This window comes from Nilaparvata lugens, chromosome 11 (assembly GCF_014356525.2).
Source record: "Nilaparvata lugens isolate BPH chromosome 11, ASM1435652v1, whole genome shotgun sequence".
NCBI lineage: Eukaryota > Metazoa > Arthropoda > Insecta > Hemiptera > Delphacidae > Nilaparvata > Nilaparvata lugens.
Window position 1 is genome coordinate 16,075,185 of NC_052514.1, and position 19,570 is coordinate 16,094,754.

Genomic DNA, 19,570 nt, shown 5'->3' on the forward strand with positions numbered 1-19,570 from the left:
ACAACAATCATAAAAAGAGGTGAGAGTAATTGCTTCTTTCTAATTAATGTCATGTCATCTATGATTAATATCCATGTAAAATCTTTCACTCTTTTAGGTAGCATATTTCTGAATATAGCGATGTAGTGAAATCTATCCAGGCCTACTTTGTTGCTTAGCATTGTCTATTTCTGTAAAAACTACTTGCAAGTTAATTATTACAAAGTAGCGTATTGAAAAAATGGATATTCTGATGTGAGGGGTTGACAGAAATGAAAACCCCAATATTTGAAAAATTGGATTCAATCATGACATAAGTAATTGTGAAATGATTTAAAATAGTTTTCCTTTGCCAACGGCCATACCACGTTGAATACACCGGTTCTCGTCCGATCACCGAAGTTAAGCAACGTCGGGTGTGGTCAGTACTTGGATGGGTGACCGCTTGGGAACACCACATGCTGTTGGCATTTCTCCTTTTTTTGTTTTGCCAAAATTTATTATTACCAGGATCTCGTGTGATCACAATAATTATTATTCGCAAATCTCCACTCTGTCGTCTGTAAATTTTCATGTAAAATAGGTTTTACTAAATATTAGTGTAACAATTTTGTATTAAACAGAAAATAAAAATTCATTATATTCCTGTCCTTGGAGGATTGAATGTACTACATTTTTGAATAATATTATTATTGATGATATCATACTGACATCAGAGTGAATATTGGTGAGAAACGTTATTACAAAAAAATAAAATTGATTTTGACAAATTGAACTCTGATATGGCAAAACAAAAAAGGAATGAATGCCAACAGCATGTGGTGTTCCCAAGCGGTCACCCATTACACGTTATTACAAAAAAATAAATTGATTTTGCTACTGTAATAGGAAAATCAAAATTGATATGGCAAAACAAAAAAGGAATGAATGCCAACAGCATGTGGTGTTCCCAAGCGGTCACCCATCCAAGTACTGACCACACCCGACGTTGCTTAACTTCGGTGATCGGACGAGAACCGGTGTATTCAACGTGGTATGGCCGTTGGCGAAAACGACTGGATGGAGGCTTGTTGATGATTTCACAAATGTAAGATAATTATCTATGTCTTTAAACAAATCTTGTACTTGTGACTTCCATGATAGTGCTCTATCATGAAGAGCGTCTCTAGAATAGAAGGCCAATCTTCATGAGTGGCGTCTTCACAGTCATCATAACAATAAAAAACGTTTCAGTAAATAAAATGGCTCTAAAATTATTTGTTGCCTAAATAATAATGGCACATTTTTCATTTATTTTTTCAACTTTTGAGAGCTTCATGAGGGTAGGCCTACTGAAATGGTAAATTCTTATTCAAAATTGAATTAAATCAATTAGAAGTCAGTCTCATCAATTATTATTTTTGTGATTTACAAAGAGAACAATATGTCAAAAACGTGATTTTCCAATTTAAAATAGATATTACTAGGTTGATAATAATTATTGTTCATATGCACTCTGATATTTCAAATCAAAATGAATTGTAGATTATCCATTAAAAAAAAGATATTCATTCATTGGTTCAGTTACTTTCTTTTATAAAACACACATAACATCATAAATCAGGATTCAAAAGAAAGTATCCTCTAAAACCGGATTCAGAAATAGCACATTTGAAATATCTCTACTCTGATAAATGAAATACCATAATAATTATTGTGGGGTTTGAGTGCATTTTATACAGAAAAGTAACTGAATATATTCACTTCAGAACTGAATCATCTACAATTTTCTCTTGTCAAAAACCTGTTCACCAATGAGTAATCTATAGTTAAACCTCTCTCAATTTGAAGAAGAAACTGATTGGTTTCATTATGGCAGTCTCCAAGTGCCCAATGTGAGTGAGCGCTGTCTAGATGTGAACTTCCGAACTTGCACCTCTTTCAGATCAAATGTTTTTAAACAGCCTGTGTTTTGCTGTTTATTTAAATAGAAGTCATATTTCACCAAGTGGATTGCATTATTCTTGTGATGAAATGTACGAGAAATTGTATTGCATCTAGTTTGAACATCAGAAATGGTTAATTAATGTATGAAAGATGTGTTTTATCCGAGCTCTCGCCAGAGTAATGTGTGATCTTGCGTAGGGGTGCTACAGTTGAACCTCTGTAATTCATACTTACCTGGCGTGGGGGTTACCGTGATCAAGAAGGCGGTTCCCCCAGGGCGAGGCCTTGTCATTGCACTGCGACTTGGTTGACCCCTGCGAATGCCCCAAATGTGGGCATCTCGGGCGCACAATTTTTGGTAGTCGGGACTGCGTTCGCGCTGTCCCGGTCCTAATTCAATCAATATTAGCATTCATCATTACAATATGATTTAAATCTTCTATTTTTACGTACTTGCTACCTGTATTCATTAGATTGATAAAACTACTCTTCAACAAAGAACCTTGTGACTGTTTTGCTTGTAATAATAATAATATGAATATATCAATTTCAATATTATCAATGTTGTCTGCTATTCATTGAGAAACACAAAAATATTATCTTCTCAACTAATGTGAAGTTGATGTTATTCATAAGGAATGCTGACAGATTAAAGTGCATCTCACTAAAACTAACAGACCAAACAGCACCTGAACTTTTGTTTTATTCTTTCAAAACCTTGCATTTATTATTTGCTACCGTTTTTATGACAAACTGCACATAAATCGGTCCTGAAGAAGGATCAAAGTGACTGTATTTAGTTTTGCAAAATAGCACATTATATAATATTATATCATATTTTAATGTTATATATTTGAAGTATGTTGGTATTATTCAATAATATACTGATTAATTGGAGTGAAAGGATTTGATCTCAAATTTACATAGATATTTTTTCAATTTCACAAGTGCTCTTGAAGACTGACGCGCCAAAACCGTTCAGTGGTTCTCAGTGGCAGCCACGACACCTAGCTGGAGAGTTGGTAACTACCTCCACATTTGGCTCATCATACATTAACATTCACTAATATTTTAATATTTCATCAATATCTTGAAAATTATACAAATCATGCGAGATATAACAATCAGAATTGATGATGATCACTGTCTAGGTTATACTGGAAGTATTGATAGTTTAATGAATGGAATTTCTTGCCTGAAAGAAAGCATCAAAGTTGTGTAGATATTGCACTTCTCGCCAGAGTTTTGTGTGCTGTTCGATAGAGGTCTTGTCATTTGTCATGGAAAGTTATCGCTTCTCGGCCTGTTGGCTAAGATCAAAGTGTAGTATCTGTTCTTATCAGCTTAATATCTGATACGCCGCACATTGTGTGGCCAGTATATTAAACTGATTTTTGGAAATAGATGGAGTGTTAGGGGCTTGCTCCACCTCCATCACGGGTCGACCTGGCATTGCAGTACAGTCGGGACTGGCCCACCTAATCTCATTAACATATTCTACATTATATTCAAACTTCAACCCAAAGTTAATTGTATTTCAGATTGTATTATATGATGAAATTGAAGAAATAGGCCCACACATGTGGATGTGGAGAATAAACTTGTAGGAAAATTCCATTCAGAGTAGAATTTGATAATATATTTTTGTGATTATAATAATATTGTCATTCTTATGAGGGGTTGAATATTGAACTCTGCTAATTATTTCTTAAAATTTAATTATGTTTTGAAAAAAATGTCATGTCCAGAATACTATGATTTTCATGTAATATATTTATTTTCTACTACTTGAACCACATTTTGCAGTTCTCAAATCAACTACTGGCACTAATAATGAGAAAGACCACATAATTCAAATTCATATGAATAGATGTTTGAAATTATTTCCATTCACTGGCTTTATTATCAAACCTTCACATTTGATGATTAATTTCTTCTTGTGTTAGAGATAGTAAGAGGCTTGCTTGTTTTTCAAATTAATTTATTAAATGTCATTGTCTCTATTCATTTATTTCAGGAAGAAAGTGAATTTCCTCTGCAAGAACTGTAGTAGCCTACTGTTTATTTTCAGAAGAATAAATTAAGAGACAACTAAACCAAATGACAACAATCATAAAAAGAGGTGAGAGTAATTGCTTCTTTCTAATTAATGTCATGTCATCTATGATTAATATCCATGTAAAATCTTTCACTCTTTTAGGTAGCATATTTCTGAATATAGCGATGTAGTGAAATCTATCCAGGCCTACTTTGTTGCTTAGCATTGTCTATTTCTGTAAAAACTACTTGCAAGTTAATTATTACAAAGTAGCGTATTGAAAAAATGGATATTCTGATGTGAGGGGTTGACAGAAATGAAAACCCCAATATTTGAAAAATTGGATTCAATCATGACATAAGTAATTGTGAAATGATTTAAAATAGTTTTCCTTTGCCAACGGCCATACCACGTTGAATACACCGGTTCTCGTCCGATCACCGAAGTTAAGCAACGTCGGGTGTGGTCAGTACTTGGATGGGTGACCGCTTGGGAACACCACATGCTGTTGGCATTTCTCCTTTTTTTGTTTTGCCAAAATTTATTATTACCAGGATCTCGTGTGATCACAATAATTATTATTCGCAAATCTCCACTCTGTCGTCTGTAAATTTTCATGTAAAATAGGTTTTACTAAATATTAGTGTAACAATTTTGTATTAAACAGAAAATAAAAATTCATTATATTCCTGTCCTTGGAGGATTGAATGTACTACATTTTTGAATAATATTATTATTGATGATATCATACTGACATCAGAGTGAATATTGGTGAGAAACGTTATTACAAAAAAATAAAATTGATTTTGACAAATTGAACTCTGATATGGCAAAACAAAAAAGGAATGAATGCCAACAGCATGTGGTGTTCCCAAGCGGTCACCCATTACACGTTATTACAAAAAAATAAATTGATTTTGCTACTGTAATAGGAAAATCAAAATTGATATGGCAAAACAAAAAAGGAATGAATGCCAACAGCATGTGGTGTTCCCAAGCGGTCACCCATCCAAGTACTGACCACACCCGACGTTGCTTAACTTCGGTGATCGGACGAGAACCGGTGTATTCAACGTGGTATGGCCGTTGGCGAAAACGACTGGATGGAGGCTTGTTGATGATTTCACAAATGTAAGATAATTATCTATGTCTTTAAACAAATCTTGTACTTGTGACTTCCATGATAGTGCTCTATCATGAAGAGCGTCTCTAGAATAGAAGGCCAATCTTCATGAGTGGCGTCTTCACAGTCATCATAACAATAAAAAACGTTTCAGTAAATAAAATGGCTCTAAAATTATTTGTTGCCTAAATAATAATGGCACATTTTTCATTTATTTTTTCAACTTTTGAGAGCTTCATGAGGGTAGGCCTACTGAAATGGTAAATTCTTATTCAAAATTGAATTAAATCAATTAGAAGTCAGTCTCATCAATTATTATTTTTGTGATTTACAAAGAGAACAATATGTCAAAAACGTGATTTTCCAATTTAAAATAGATATTACTAGGTTGATAATAATTATTGTTCATATGCACTCTGATATTTCAAATCAAAATGAATTGTAGATTATCCATTAAAAAAAAGATATTCATTCATTGGTTCAGTTACTTTCTTTTATAAAACACACATAACATCATAAATCAGGATTCAAAAGAAAGTATCCTCTAAAACCGGATTCAGAAATAGCACATTTGAAATATCTCTACTCTGATAAATGAAATACCATAATAATTATTGTGGGGTTTGAGTGCATTTTATACAGAAAAGTAACTGAATATATTCACTTCAGAACTGAATCATCTACAATTTTCTCTTGTCAAAAACCTGTTCACCAATGAGTAATCTATAGTTAAACCTCTCTCAATTTGAAGAAGAAACTGATTGGTTTCATTATGGCAGTCTCCAAGTGCCCAATGTGAGTGAGCGCTGTCTAGATGTGAACTTCCGAACTTGCACCTCTTTCAGATCAAATGTTTTTAAACAGCCTGTGTTTTGCTGTTTATTTAAATAGAAGTCATATTTCACCAAGTGGATTGCATTATTCTTGTGATGAAATGTACGAGAAATTGTATTGCATCTAGTTTGAACATCAGAAATGGTTAATTAATGTATGAAAGATGTGTTTTATCCGAGCTCTCGCCAGAGTAATGTGTGATCTTGCGTAGGGGTGCTACAGTTGAACCTCTGTAATTCATACTTACCTGGCGTGGGGGTTACCGTGATCAAGAAGGCGGTTCCCCCAGGGCGAGGCCTTGTCATTGCACTGCGACTTGGTTGACCCCTGCGAATGCCCCAAATGTGGGCATCTCGGGCGCACAATTTTTGGTAGTCGGGACTGCGTTCGCGCTGTCCCGGTCCTAATTCAATCAATATTAGCATTCATCATTACAATATGATTTAAATCTTCTATTTTTACGTACTTGCTACCTGTATTCATTAGATTGATAAAACTACTCTTCAACAAAGAACCTTGTGATTGTTTTGCTTGTAATAATAATAATATGAATATATCAATTTCAATATTATCAATGTTGTCTGCTATTCATTGAGAAACACAAAAATATTATCTTCTCAACTAATGTGAAGTTGATGTTATTCATAAGGAATGCTGACAGATTAAAGTGCATCTCACTAAAACTAACAGACCAAACAGCACCTGAACTTTTGTTTTATTCTTTCAAAACCTTGCATTTATTATTTGCTACCGTTTTTATGACAAACTGCACATAAATCGGTCCTGAAGAAGGATCAAAGTGACTGTATTTAGTTTTGCAAAATAGCACATTATATAATATTATATCATATTTTAATGTTATATATTTGAAGTATGTTGGTATTATTCAATAATATACTGATTAATTGGAGTGAAAGGATTTGATCTCAAATTTACATAGATATTTTTTCAATTTCACAAGTGCTCTTGAAGACTGACGCGCCAAAACCGTTCAGTGGTTCTCAGTGGCAGCCACGACACCTAGCTGGAGAGTTGGTAACTACCTCCACATTTGGCTCATCATACATTAACATTCACTAATATTTTAATATTTCATCAATATCTTGAAAATTATACAAATCATGCGAGATATAACAATCAGAATTGATGATGATCACTGTCTAGGTTATACTGGAAGTATTGATAGTTTAATGAATGGAATTTCTTGCCTGAAAGAAAGCATCAAAGTTGTGTAGATATTGCACTTCTCGCCAGAGTTTTGTGTGCTGTTCGATAGAGGTCTTGTCATTTGTCATGGAAAGTTATCGCTTCTCGGCCTGTTGGCTAAGATCAAAGTGTAGTATCTGTTCTTATCAGCTTAATATCTGATACGCCGCACATTGTGTGGCCAGTATATTAAACTGATTTTTGGAAATAGATGGAGTGTTAGGGGCTTGCTCCACCTCCATCACGGGTCGACCTGGCATTGCAGTACAGTCGGGACTGGCCCACCTAATCTCATTAACATATTCTACATTATATTCAAACTTCAACCCAAAGTTAATTGTATTTCAGATTGTATTATATGATGAAATTGAAGAAATAGGCCCACACATGTGGATGTGGAGAATAAACTTGTAGGAAAATTCCATTCAGAGTAGAATTTGATAATATATTTTTGTGATTATAATAATATTGTCATTCTTATGAGGGGTTGAATATTGAACTCTGCTAATTATTTCTTAAAATTTAATTATGTTTTGAAAAAAATGTCATGTCCAGAATACTATGATTTTCATGTAATATATTTATTTTCTACTACTTGAACCACATTTTGCAGTTCTCAAATCAACTACTGGCACTAATAATGAGAAAGACCACATAATTCAAATTCATATGAATAGATGTTTGAAATTATTTCCATTCACTGGCTTTATTATCAAACCTTCACATTTGATGATTAATTTCTTCTTGTGTTAGAGATAGTAAGAGGCTTGCTTGTTTTTCAAATTAATTTATTAAATGTCATTGTCTCTATTCATTTATTTCAGGAAGAAAGTGAATTTCCTCTGCAAGAACTGTAGTAGCCTACTGTTTATTTTCAGAAGAATAAATTAAGAGACAACTAAACCAAATGACAACAATCATAAAAAGAGGTGAGAGTAATTGCTTCTTTCTAATTAATGTCATGTCATCTATGATTAATATCCATGTAAAATCTTTCACTCTTTTAGGTAGCATATTTCTGAATATAGCGATGTAGTGAAATCTATCCAGGCCTACTTTGTTGCTTAGCATTGTCTATTTCTGTAAAAACTACTTGCAAGTTAATTATTACAAAGTAGCGTATTGAAAAAATGGATATTCTGATGTGAGGGGTTGACAGAAATGAAAACCCCAATATTTGAAAAATTGGATTCAATCATGACATAAGTAATTGTGAAATGATTTAAAATAGTTTTCCTTTGCCAACGGCCATACCACGTTGAATACACCGGTTCTCGTCCGATCACCGAAGTTAAGCAACGTCGGGTGTGGTCAGTACTTGGATGGGTGACCGCTTGGGAACACCACATGCTGTTGGCATTTCTCCTTTTTTTGTTTTGCCAAAATTTATTATTACCAGGATCTCGTGTGATCACAATAATTATTATTCGCAAATCTCCACTCTGTCGTCTGTAAATTTTCATGTAAAATAGGTTTTACTAAATATTAGTGTAACAATTTTGTATTAAACAGAAAATAAAAATTCATTATATTCCTGTCCTTGGAGGATTGAATGTACTACATTTTTGAATAATATTATTATTGATGATATCATACTGACATCAGAGTGAATATTGGTGAGAAACGTTATTACAAAAAAATAAAATTGATTTTGACAAATTGAACTCTGATATGGCAAAACAAAAAAGGAATGAATGCCAACAGCATGTGGTGTTCCCAAGCGGTCACCCATCCAAGTACTGACCACACCCGACGTTGCTTAACTTCGGTGATCGGACGAGAACCGGTGTATTCAACGTGGTATGGCCGTTGGCGAAAACGACTGGATGGAGGCTTGTTGATGATTTCACAAATGTAAGATAATTATCTATGTCTTTAAACAAATCTTGTACTTGTGACTTCCATGATAGTGCTCTATCATGAAGAGCGTCTCTAGAATAGAAGGCCAATCTTCATGAGTGGCGTCTTCACAGTCATCATAACAATAAAAAACGTTTCAGTAAATAAAATGGCTCTAAAATTATTTGTTGCCTAAATAATAATGGCACATTTTTCATTTATTTTTTCAACTTTTGAGAGCTTCATGAGGGTAGGCCTACTGAAATGGTAAATTCTTATTCAAAATTGAATTAAATCAATTAGAAGTCAGTCTCATCAATTATTATTTTTGTGATTTACAAAGAGAACAATATGTCAAAAACGTGATTTTCCAATTTAAAATAGATATTACTAGGTTGATAATAATTATTGTTCATATGCACTCTGATATTTCAAATCAAAATGAATTGTAGATTATCCATTAAAAAAAAGATATTCATTCATTGGTTCAGTTACTTTCTTTTATAAAACACACATAACATCATAAATCAGGATTCAAAAGAAAGTATCCTCTAAAACCGGATTCAGAAATAGCACATTTGAAATATCTCTACTCTGATAAATGAAATACCATAATAATTATTGTGGGGTTTGAGTGCATTTTATACAGAAAAGTAACTGAATATATTCACTTCAGAACTGAATCATCTACAATTTTCTCTTGTCAAAAACCTGTTCACCAATGAGTAATCTATAGTTAAACCTCTCTCAATTTGAAGAAGAAACTGATTGGTTTCATTATGGCAGTCTCCAAGTGCCCAATGTGAGTGAGCGCTGTCTAGATGTGAACTTCCGAACTTGCACCTCTTTCAGATCAAATGTTTTTAAACAGCCTGTGTTTTGCTGTTTATTTAAATAGAAGTCATATTTCACCAAGTGGATTGCATTATTCTTGTGATGAAATGTACGAGAAATTGTATTGCATCTAGTTTGAACATCAGAAATGGTTAATTAATGTATGAAAGATGTGTTTTATCCGAGCTCTCGCCAGAGTAATGTGTGATCTTGCGTAGGGGTGCTACAGTTGAACCTCTGTAATTCATACTTACCTGGCGTGGGGGTTACCGTGATCAAGAAGGCGGTTCCCCCAGGGCGAGGCCTTGTCATTGCACTGCGACTTGGTTGACCCCTGCGAATGCCCCAAATGTGGGCATCTCGGGCGCACAATTTTTGGTAGTCGGGACTGCGTTCGCGCTGTCCCGGTCCTAATTCAATCAATATTAGCATTCATCATTACAATATGATTTAAATCTTCTATTTTTACGTACTTGCTACCTGTATTCATTAGATTGATAAAACTACTCTTCAACAAAGAACCTTGTGATTGTTTTGCTTGTAATAATAATAATATGAATATATCAATTTCAATATTATCAATGTTGTCTGCTATTCATTGAGAAACACAAAAATATTATCTTCTCAACTAATGTGAAGTTGATGTTATTCATAAGGAATGCTGACAGATTAAAGTGCATCTCACTAAAACTAACAGACCAAACAGCACCTGAACTTTTGTTTTATTCTTTCAAAACCTTGCATTTATTATTTGCTACCGTTTTTATGACAAACTGCACATAAATCGGTCCTGAAGAAGGATCAAAGTGACTGTATTTAGTTTTGCAAAATAGCACATTATATAATATTATATCATATTTTAATGTTATATATTTGAAGTATGTTGGTATTATTCAATAATATACTGATTAATTGGAGTGAAAGGATTTGATCTCAAATTTACATAGATATTTTTTCAATTTCACAAGTGCTCTTGAAGACTGACGCGCCAAAACCGTTCAGTGGTTCTCAGTGGCAGCCACGACACCTACCTGGAGAGTTGGTAACTACCTCCACATTTGGCTCATCATACATTAACATTCACTAATATTTTAATATTTCATCAATATCTTGAAAATTATACAAATCATGCGAGATATAACAATCAGAATTGATGATGATCACTGTCTAGGTTATACTGGAAGTATTGATAGTTTAATGAATGGAATTTCTTGCCTGAAAGAAAGCATCAAAGTTGTGTAGATATTGCACTTCTCGCCAGAGTTTTGTGTGCTGTTCGATAGAGGTCTTGTCATTTGTCATGGAAAGTTATCGCTTCTCGGCCTGTTGGCTAAGATCAAAGTGTAGTATCTGTTCTTATCAGCTTAATATCTGATACGCCGCACATTGTGTGGCCAGTATATTAAACTGATTTTTGGAAATAGATGGAGTGTTAGGGGCTTGCTCCACCTCCATCACGGGTCGACCTGGCATTGCAGTACAGTCGGGACTGGCCCACCTAATCTCATTAACATATTCTACATTATATTCAAACTTCAACCCAAAGTTAATTGTATTTCAGATTGTATTATATGATGAAATTGAAGAAATAGGCCCACACATGTGGATGTGGAGAATAAACTTGTAGGAAAATTCCATTCAGAGTAGAATTTGATAATATATTTTTGTGATTATAATAATATTGTCATTCTTATGAGGGGTTGAATATTGAACTCTGCTAATTATTTCTTAAAATTTAATTATGTTTTGAAAAAAATGTCATGTCCAGAATACTATGATTTTCATGTAATATATTTATTTTCTACTACTTGAACCACATTTTGCAGTTCTCAAATCAACTACTGGCACTAATAATGAGAAAGACCACATAATTCAAACTCATATGAATAGATGTTTGAAATTATTTCCATTCACTGGCTTTATTATCAAACCTTCACATTTGATGATTAATTTCTTCTTGTGTTAGAGATAGTAAGAGGCTTGCTTGTTTTTCAAATTAATTTATTAAATGTCATTGTCTCTATTCATTTATTTCAGGAAGAAAGTGAATTTCCTCTGCAAGAACTGTAGTAGCCTACTGTTTATTTTCAGAAGAATAAATTAAGAGACAACTAAACCAAATGACAACAATCATAAAAAGAGGTGAGAGTAATTGCTTCTTTCTAATTAATGTCATGTCATCTATGATTAATATCCATGTAAAATCTTTCACTCTTTTAGGTAGCATATTTCTGAATATAGCGATGTAGTGAAATCTATCCAGGCCTACTTTGTTGCTTAGCATTGTCTATTTCTGTAAAAACTACTTGCAAGTTAATTATTACAAAGTAGCGTATTGAAAAAATGGATATTCTGATGTGAGGGGTTGACAGAAATGAAAACCCCAATATTTGAAAAATTGGATTCAATCATGACATAAGTAATTGTGAAATGATTTAAAATAGTTTTCCTTTGCCAACGGCCATACCACGTTGAATACACCGGTTCTCGTCCGATCACCGAAGTTAAGCAACGTCGGGTGTGGTCAGTACTTGGATGGGTGACCGCTTGGGAACACCACATGCTGTTGGCATTTCTCCTTTTTTTGTTTTGCCAAAATTTATTATTACCAGGATCTCGTGTGATCACAATAATTATTATTCGCAAATCTCCACTCTGTCGTCTGTAAATTTTCATGTAAAATAGGTTTTACTAAATATTAGTGTAACAATTTTGTATTAAACAGAAAATAAAAATTCATTATATTCCTGTCCTTGGAGGATTGAATGTACTACATTTTTGAATAATATTATTATTGATGATATCATACTGACATCAGAGTGAATATTGGTGAGAAACGTTATTACAAAAAAATAAAATTGATTTTGACAAATTGAACTCTGATATGGCAAAACAAAAAAGGAATGAATGCCAACAGCATGTGGTGTTCCCAAGCGGTCACCCATCCAAGTACTGACCACACCCGACGTTGCTTAACTTCGGTGATCGGACGAGAACCGGTGTATTCAACGTGGTATGGCCGTTGGCGAAAACGACTGGATGGAGGCTTGTTGATGATTTCACAAATGTAAGATAATTATCTATGTCTTTAAACAAATCTTGTACTTGTGACTTCCATGATAGTGCTCTATCATGAAGAGCGTCTCTAGAATAGAAGGCCAATCTTCATGAGTGGCGTCTTCACAGTCATCATAACAATAAAAAACGTTTCAGTAAATAAAATGGCTCTAAAATTATTTGTTGCCTAAATAATAATGGCACATTTTTCATTTATTTTTTCAACTTTTGAGAGCTTCATGAGGGTAGGCCTACTGAAATGGTAAATTCTTATTCAAAATTGAATTAAATCAATTAGAAGTCAGTCTCATCAATTATTATTTTTGTGATTTACAAAGAGAACAATATGTCAAAAACGTGATTTTCCAATTTAAAATAGATATTACTAGGTTGATAATAATTATTGTTCATATGCACTCTGATATTTCAAATCAAAATGAATTGTAGATTATCCATTAAAAAAAAGATATTCATTCATTGGTTCAGTTACTTTCTTTTATAAAACACACATAACATCATAAATCAGGATTCAAAAGAAAGTATCCTCTAAAACCGGATTCAGAAATAGCACATTTGAAATATCTCTACTCTGATAAATGAAATACCATAATAATTATTGTGGGGTTTGAGTGCATTTTATACAGAAAAGTAACTGAATATATTCACTTCAGAACTGAATCATCTACAATTTTCTCTTGTCAAAAACCTGTTCACCAATGAGTAATCTATAGTTAAACCTCTCTCAATTTGAAGAAGAAACTGATTGGTTTCATTATGGCAGTCTCCAAGTGCCCAATGTGAGTGAGCGCTGTCTAGATGTGAACTTCCGAACTTGCACCTCTTTCAGATCAAATGTTTTTAAACAGCCTGTGTTTTGCTGTTTATTTAAATAGAAGTCATATTTCACCAAGTGGATTGCATTATTCTTGTGATGAAATGTACGAGAAATTGTATTGCATCTAGTTTGAACATCAGAAATGGTTAATTAATGTATGAAAGATGTGTTTTATCCGAGCTCTCGCCAGAGTAATGTGTGATCTTGCGTAGGGGTGCTACAGTTGAACCTCTGTAATTCATACTTACCTGGCGTGGGGGTTACCGTGATCAAGAAGGCGGTTCCCCCAGGGCGAGGCCTTGTCATTGCACTGCGACTTGGTTGACCCCTGCGAATGCCCCAAATGTGGGCATCTCGGGCGCACAATTTTTGGTAGTCGGGACTGCGTTCGCGCTGTCCCGGTCCTAATTCAATCAATATTAGCATTCATCATTACAATATGATTTAAATCTTCTATTTTTACGTACTTGCTACCTGTATTCATTAGATTGATAAAACTACTCTTCAACAAAGAACCTTGTGATTGTTTTGCTTGTAATAATAATAATATGAATATATCAATTTCAATATTATCAATGTTGTCTGCTATTCATTGAGAAACACAAAAATATTATCTTCTCAACTAATGTGAAGTTGATGTTATTCATAAGGAATGCTGACAGATTAAAGTGCATCTCACTAAAACTAACAGACCAAACAGCACCTGAACTTTTGTTTTATTCTTTCAAAACCTTGCATTTATTATTTGCTACCGTTTTCATGACAAACTGCACATAAATCGGTCCTGAAGAAGGATCAAAGTGACTGTATTTAGTTTTGCAAAATAGCACATTATATAATATTATATCATATTTTAATGTTATATATTTGAAGTATGTTGGTATTATTCAATAATATACTGATTAATTGGAGTGAAAGGATTTGATCTCAAATTTACATAGATATTTTTTCAATTTCACAAGTGCTCTTGAAGACTGACGCGCCAAAACCGTTCAGTGGTTCTCAGTGGCAGCCACGACACCTACCTGGAGAGTTGGTAACTACCTCCACATTTGGCTCATCATACATTAACATTCACTAATATTTTAATATTTCATCAATATCTTGAAAATTATACAAATCATGCGAGATATAACAATCAGAATTGATGATGATCACTGTCTAGGTTATACTGGAAGTATTGATAGTTTAATGAATGGAATTTCTTGCCTGAAAGAAAGCATCAAAGTTGTGTAGATATTGCACTTCTCGCCAGAGTTTTGTGTGCTGTTCGATAGAGGTCTTGTCATTTGTCATGGAAAGTTATCGCTTCTCGGCCTGTTGGCTAAGATCAAAGTGTAGTATCTGTTCTTATCAGCTTAATATCTGATACGCCGCACATTGTGTGGCCAGTATATTAAACTGATTTTTGGAAATAGATGGAGTGTTAGGGGCTTGCTCCACCTCCATCACGGGTCGACCTGGCATTGCAGTACAGTCGGGACTGGCCCACCTAATCTCATTAACATATTCTACATTATATTCAAACTTCAACCCAAAGTTAATTGTATTTCAGATTGTATTATATGATGAAATTGAAGAAATAGGCCCACACATGTGGATGTGGAGAATAAACTTGTAGGAAAATTCCATTCAGAGTAGAATTTGATAATATATTTTTGTGATTATAATAATATTGTCATTCTTATGAGGGGTTGAATATTGAACTCTGCTAATTATTTCTTAAAATTTAATTATGTTTTGAAAAAAATGTCATGTCCAGAATACTATGATTTTCATGTAATATATTTATTTTCTACTACTTGAACCACATTTTGCAGTTCTCAAATCAACTACTGGCACTAATAATGAGAAAGACCACATAATTCAAATCATATGAATAGATGTTTGAAATTATTTCCATTCACTGGCTTTATTATCAAACCTTCACATTTGATGATTAATTTCTTCTTGTGTTAGAGATAGTAAGAGGCTTGCTTGTTTTTCAAATTAATTTATTAAATGTCATTGTCTCTATTCATTTATTTCAGGAAGAAAGTGAATTTCCTCTGCAAGAACTGTAGTAGCCTACTGTTTATTTTCAGAAGAATAAATTAAGAGACAACTAAACCAAATGACAACAATCATAAAAAGAGGTGAGAGTAATTGCTTCTTTCTAATTAATGTCATGTCATCTATGATTAATATCCATGTAAAATCTTTCACTCTTTTAGGTAGCATATTTCTGAATATAGCGATGTAGTGAAATCTATCCAGGCCTACTTTGTTGCTTAGCATTGTCTATTTCTGTAAAAACTACTTGCAAGTTAATTATTACAAAGTAGCGTATTGAAAAAATGGATATTCTGATGTGAGGGGTTGACAGAAATGAAAACCCCAATATTTGAAAAATTGGATTCAATCATGACATAAGTAATTGTGAAATGATTTAAAATAGTTTTCCTTTGCCAACGGCCATACCACGTTGAATACACCGGTTCTCGTCCGATCACCGAAGTTAAGCAACGTCGGGTGTGGTCAGTACTTGGATGGGTGACCGCTTGGGAACACCACATGCTGTTGGCATTTCTCCTTTTTTTGTTTTGCCAAAATTTATTATTACCAGGATCTCGTGTGATCACAATAATTATTATTCGCAAATCTCCACTCTGTCGTCTGTAAATTTTCATGTAAAATAGGTTTTACTAAATATTAGTGTAACAATTTTGTATTAAACAGAAAATAAAAATTCATTATATTCCTGTCCTTGGAGGATTGAATGTACTACATTTTTGAATAATATTATTATTGATGATATCATACTGACATCAGAGTGAATATTGGTGAGAAACGTTATTACAAAAAAATAAAATTGATTTTGACAAATTGAACTCTGATATGGCAAAACAAAAAAGGAATGAATGCCAACAGCATGTGGTGTTCCCAAGCGGTCACCCATTACACGTTATTACAAAAAAATAAATTGATTTTGCTACTGTAATAGGAAAATCAAAATTGATATGGCAAAACAAAAAAGGAATGAATGCCAACAGCATGTGGTGTTCCCAAGCGGTCACCCATCCAAGTACTGACCACACCCGACGTTGCTTAACTTCGGTGATCGGACGAGAACCGGTGTATTCAACGTGGTATGGCCGTTGGCGAAAACGACTGGATGGAGGCTTGTTGATGATTTCACAAAAAATGTAAGATAATTATCTATGTCTTTAAACAAATCTTGTACTTGTGACTTCCATGATAGTGCTCTATCATGAAGAGCGTCTCTGGAATAGAAGGCGTCTATTGTCCACTCTTCATGAGTGGCGTCTTCACAGTCATCATAACAATAAAAAACGTTTCAGTAAATAAAATGGCTCTAAAATTATTTGTTGCCTAAATAATAATGGCACATTTTTCATTTATTTTTTCAACTTTTGAGAGCTTCATGAGGGTAGGCCTACTGAAATGGTAAATTCTTATTCAAAATTGAATTAAATCAATTAGAAGTCAGTCTCATCAATTATTATTTTTGTGATTTACAAAGAGAACAATAGGTCAAAAACGTGATTTTCCAATTTAAAATAGATATTACTAGGTTGATAATAATTATTGTTCATATGCACTCTGATATTTCAAATCAAAATGAATTGTAGATTATCCATTAAAAAAAAGATATTCATTCATTGGTTCAGTTACTTTCTTTTATAAAACACACATAACATCATAAATCAGGATTCAAAAGAAAGTATCCTCTAAAACCGGATTCAGAAATAGCACATTTGAAATATCTCTACTCTGATAAATGAAATACCATAATAATTATTGTGGGGTTTGAGTGCATTTTATACAGAAAAGTAACTGAATATATTCACTTCAGAACTGAATCATCTACAATTTTCTCTTGTCAAAAACCTGTTCACCAATGAGTAATCTATAGTTAAACCTCTCTCAATTTGAAGAAGAAACTGATTGGTTTCATTATGGCAGTCTCCAAGTGCCCAATGTGAGTGAGCGCTGTCTAGATGTGAACTTCCGAACTTGCACCTCTTTCAGATCAAATGTTTTTAAACAGCCTGTGTTTTGCTGTTTATTTAAATAGAAGTCATATTTCACCAAGTGGATTGCATTATTCTTGTGATGAAATGTACGAGAAATTGTATTGCATCTAGTTTGAACATCAGAAATGGTTAATTAATGTATGAAAGATGTGTTTTATCCGAGCTCTCGCCAGAGTAATGTGTGATCTTGCGTAGGGGTGCTACAGTTGAACCTCTGTAATTCATACTTACCTGGCGTGGGGGTTACCGTGATCAAGAAGGCGGTTCCCCCAGGGCGAGGCCTTGTCATTGCACTGCGACTTGGTTGACCCCTGCGAATGCCCCAAATGTGGGCATCTCGGGCGCACAATTTTTGGTAGTCGGGACTGCGTTCGCGCTGTCCCGGTCCTAATTCAATCAATATTAGCATTCATCATTACAATATGATTTAAATCTTCTATTTTTACGTACTTGCTACCTGTATTCATTAGATTGATAAAACTACTCTTCAACAAAGAACCTTGTGACTGTTTTGCTTGTAATAATAATAATATGAATATATCAATTTCAATATTATCAATGTTGTCTGCTATTCATTGAGAAACACAAAAATATTATCTTCTCAACTAATGTGAAGTTGATGTTATTCATAAGGAATGCTGACAGATTAAAGTGCATCTCACTAAAACTAACAGACCAAACAGCACCTGAACTTTTGTTTTATTCTTTCAAAACCTTGCATTTATTATTTGCTACCGTTTTCATGACAAACTGCACATAAATCGGTCCTGAAGAAGGATCAAAGTGACTGTATTTAGTTTTGCAAAATAGCACATTATATAATATTATATCATATTTTAATGTTATATATTTGAAGTATGTTGGTATTATTCAATAATATACTGATTAATTGGAGTGAAAGGATTTGATCTCAAATTTACATAGATATTTTTTCAATTTCACAAGTGCTCTTGAAGACTGACGCGCCAAAACCGTTCAGTGGTTCTCAGTGGCAGCCACGACACCTACTGGAGAGTTGGTAACTACCTCCACATTTGGCTCATCATACATTAACATTCACTAATATTTTAATATTTCATCAATATCTTGAAAATTATACAAATCATGCGAGATATAACAATCAGAATTGATGATGATCACTGTCTAGGTTATACTGGAAGTATTGATAGTTTAATGAATGGAATTTCTTGCCTGAAAGAAAGCATCAAAGTTGTGTAGATATTGCACTTCTCGCCAGAGTTTTGTGTGCTGTTCGATAGAGGTCTTGTCATTTGTCATGGAAAGTTATCGCTTCTCGGCCTGTTGGCTAAGATCAAAGTGTAGTATCTGTTCTTATCAGCTTAATATCTGATACGCCGCACATTGTGTGGCCAGTATATTAAACTGATTTTTGGAAATAGATGGAGTGTTAGGGGCTTGCTCCACCTCCATCACGGGTCGACCTGGCATTGCAGTACAGTCGGGACTGGCCCACCTAATCTCATTAACATATTCTACATTATATTCAAACTTCAACCCAAAGTTAATTGTATTTCAGATTGTATTATATGATGAAATTGAAGAAATAGGCCCACACATGTGGATGTGGAGAATAAACTTGTAGGAAAATTCCATTCAGAGTAGAATTTGATAATATATTTTTGTGATTATAATAATATTGTCATTCTTATGAGGGGTTGAATATTGAACTCTGCTAATTATTTCTTAAAATTTAATTATGTTTTGAAAAAAATGTCATGTCCAGAATACTATGATTTTCATGTAATATATTTATTTTCTACTACTTGAACCACATTTTGCAGTTCTCAAATCAACTACTGGCACTAATAATGAGAAAGACCACATAATTCAAACTCATATGA

At 33.7% G+C, this 19,570-nt stretch overlaps 1 long non-coding RNA gene and 20 other non-coding genes across 22 annotated transcripts; 16 read left to right on the forward strand and 5 right to left on the reverse strand.

Annotated features, from left to right (window-relative positions):
- Position 1: 1 nt before the first annotated feature.
- On the forward strand, positions 2–18,716 carry LOC111051919. 2 transcript variants are annotated; one of them, XR_005572471.1, is made up of 10 exons: positions 2–19; positions 2,854–2,927; positions 3,923–4,027; positions 6,862–6,935; positions 7,931–8,035; positions 10,748–10,821; positions 11,817–11,921; positions 14,634–14,707; positions 15,702–15,806; positions 18,654–18,716. It is a non-coding gene; the product is annotated as an uncharacterized LOC111051919 (long non-coding RNA). The 2 variants fall into 2 exon arrangements; XR_005572472.1 differs by lacking the exon at positions 14,634–14,707.
- On the forward strand, positions 331–449 carry LOC120353757. The gene has a single exon (XR_005572573.1). It is a non-coding gene; the product is annotated as a 5S ribosomal RNA (ribosomal RNA).
- LOC120353763 lies at positions 908–1,026 on the reverse strand. Its single transcript, XR_005572579.1, has one exon. It is a non-coding gene; the product is annotated as a 5S ribosomal RNA (ribosomal RNA).
- Positions 2,132–2,293, forward strand: LOC120353743. Its single transcript, XR_005572560.1, has one exon. It is a non-coding gene; the product is annotated as a U1 spliceosomal RNA (small nuclear RNA).
- LOC120353755 lies at positions 3,196–3,388 on the forward strand. Its single transcript, XR_005572571.1, has one exon. It is a non-coding gene; the product is annotated as a U2 spliceosomal RNA (small nuclear RNA).
- Positions 4,339–4,457, forward strand: LOC120353726. Its single transcript, XR_005572544.1, has one exon. It is a non-coding gene; the product is annotated as a 5S ribosomal RNA (ribosomal RNA).
- On the reverse strand, positions 4,916–5,034 carry LOC120353727. Its single transcript, XR_005572545.1, has one exon. It is a non-coding gene; the product is annotated as a 5S ribosomal RNA (ribosomal RNA).
- LOC120353744 lies at positions 6,140–6,301 on the forward strand. Its single transcript, XR_005572561.1, has one exon. It is a non-coding gene; the product is annotated as a U1 spliceosomal RNA (small nuclear RNA).
- LOC120353756 lies at positions 7,204–7,396 on the forward strand. Its single transcript, XR_005572572.1, has one exon. It is a non-coding gene; the product is annotated as a U2 spliceosomal RNA (small nuclear RNA).
- Positions 8,347–8,465, forward strand: LOC120353728. Its single transcript, XR_005572546.1, has one exon. It is a non-coding gene; the product is annotated as a 5S ribosomal RNA (ribosomal RNA).
- LOC120353729 lies at positions 8,802–8,920 on the reverse strand. The gene has a single exon (XR_005572547.1). It is a non-coding gene; the product is annotated as a 5S ribosomal RNA (ribosomal RNA).
- On the forward strand, positions 10,026–10,187 carry LOC120353745. Its single transcript, XR_005572562.1, has one exon. It is a non-coding gene; the product is annotated as a U1 spliceosomal RNA (small nuclear RNA).
- On the forward strand, positions 11,090–11,282 carry LOC120353758. The gene has a single exon (XR_005572574.1). It is a non-coding gene; the product is annotated as a U2 spliceosomal RNA (small nuclear RNA).
- LOC120353730 lies at positions 12,233–12,351 on the forward strand. The gene has a single exon (XR_005572548.1). It is a non-coding gene; the product is annotated as a 5S ribosomal RNA (ribosomal RNA).
- LOC120353731 lies at positions 12,688–12,806 on the reverse strand. The gene has a single exon (XR_005572549.1). It is a non-coding gene; the product is annotated as a 5S ribosomal RNA (ribosomal RNA).
- LOC120353747 lies at positions 13,912–14,073 on the forward strand. The gene has a single exon (XR_005572564.1). It is a non-coding gene; the product is annotated as a U1 spliceosomal RNA (small nuclear RNA).
- LOC120353759 lies at positions 14,976–15,168 on the forward strand. Its single transcript, XR_005572575.1, has one exon. It is a non-coding gene; the product is annotated as a U2 spliceosomal RNA (small nuclear RNA).
- Positions 16,118–16,236, forward strand: LOC120353732. Its single transcript, XR_005572550.1, has one exon. It is a non-coding gene; the product is annotated as a 5S ribosomal RNA (ribosomal RNA).
- LOC120353733 lies at positions 16,695–16,813 on the reverse strand. The gene has a single exon (XR_005572551.1). It is a non-coding gene; the product is annotated as a 5S ribosomal RNA (ribosomal RNA).
- On the forward strand, positions 17,932–18,093 carry LOC120353748. The gene has a single exon (XR_005572565.1). It is a non-coding gene; the product is annotated as a U1 spliceosomal RNA (small nuclear RNA).
- A 278-nt stretch (positions 18,717–18,994) lies between the features above and the next one.
- On the forward strand, positions 18,995–19,187 carry LOC120353760. Its single transcript, XR_005572576.1, has one exon. It is a non-coding gene; the product is annotated as a U2 spliceosomal RNA (small nuclear RNA).
- Positions 19,188–19,570: the final 383 nt, after the last annotated feature.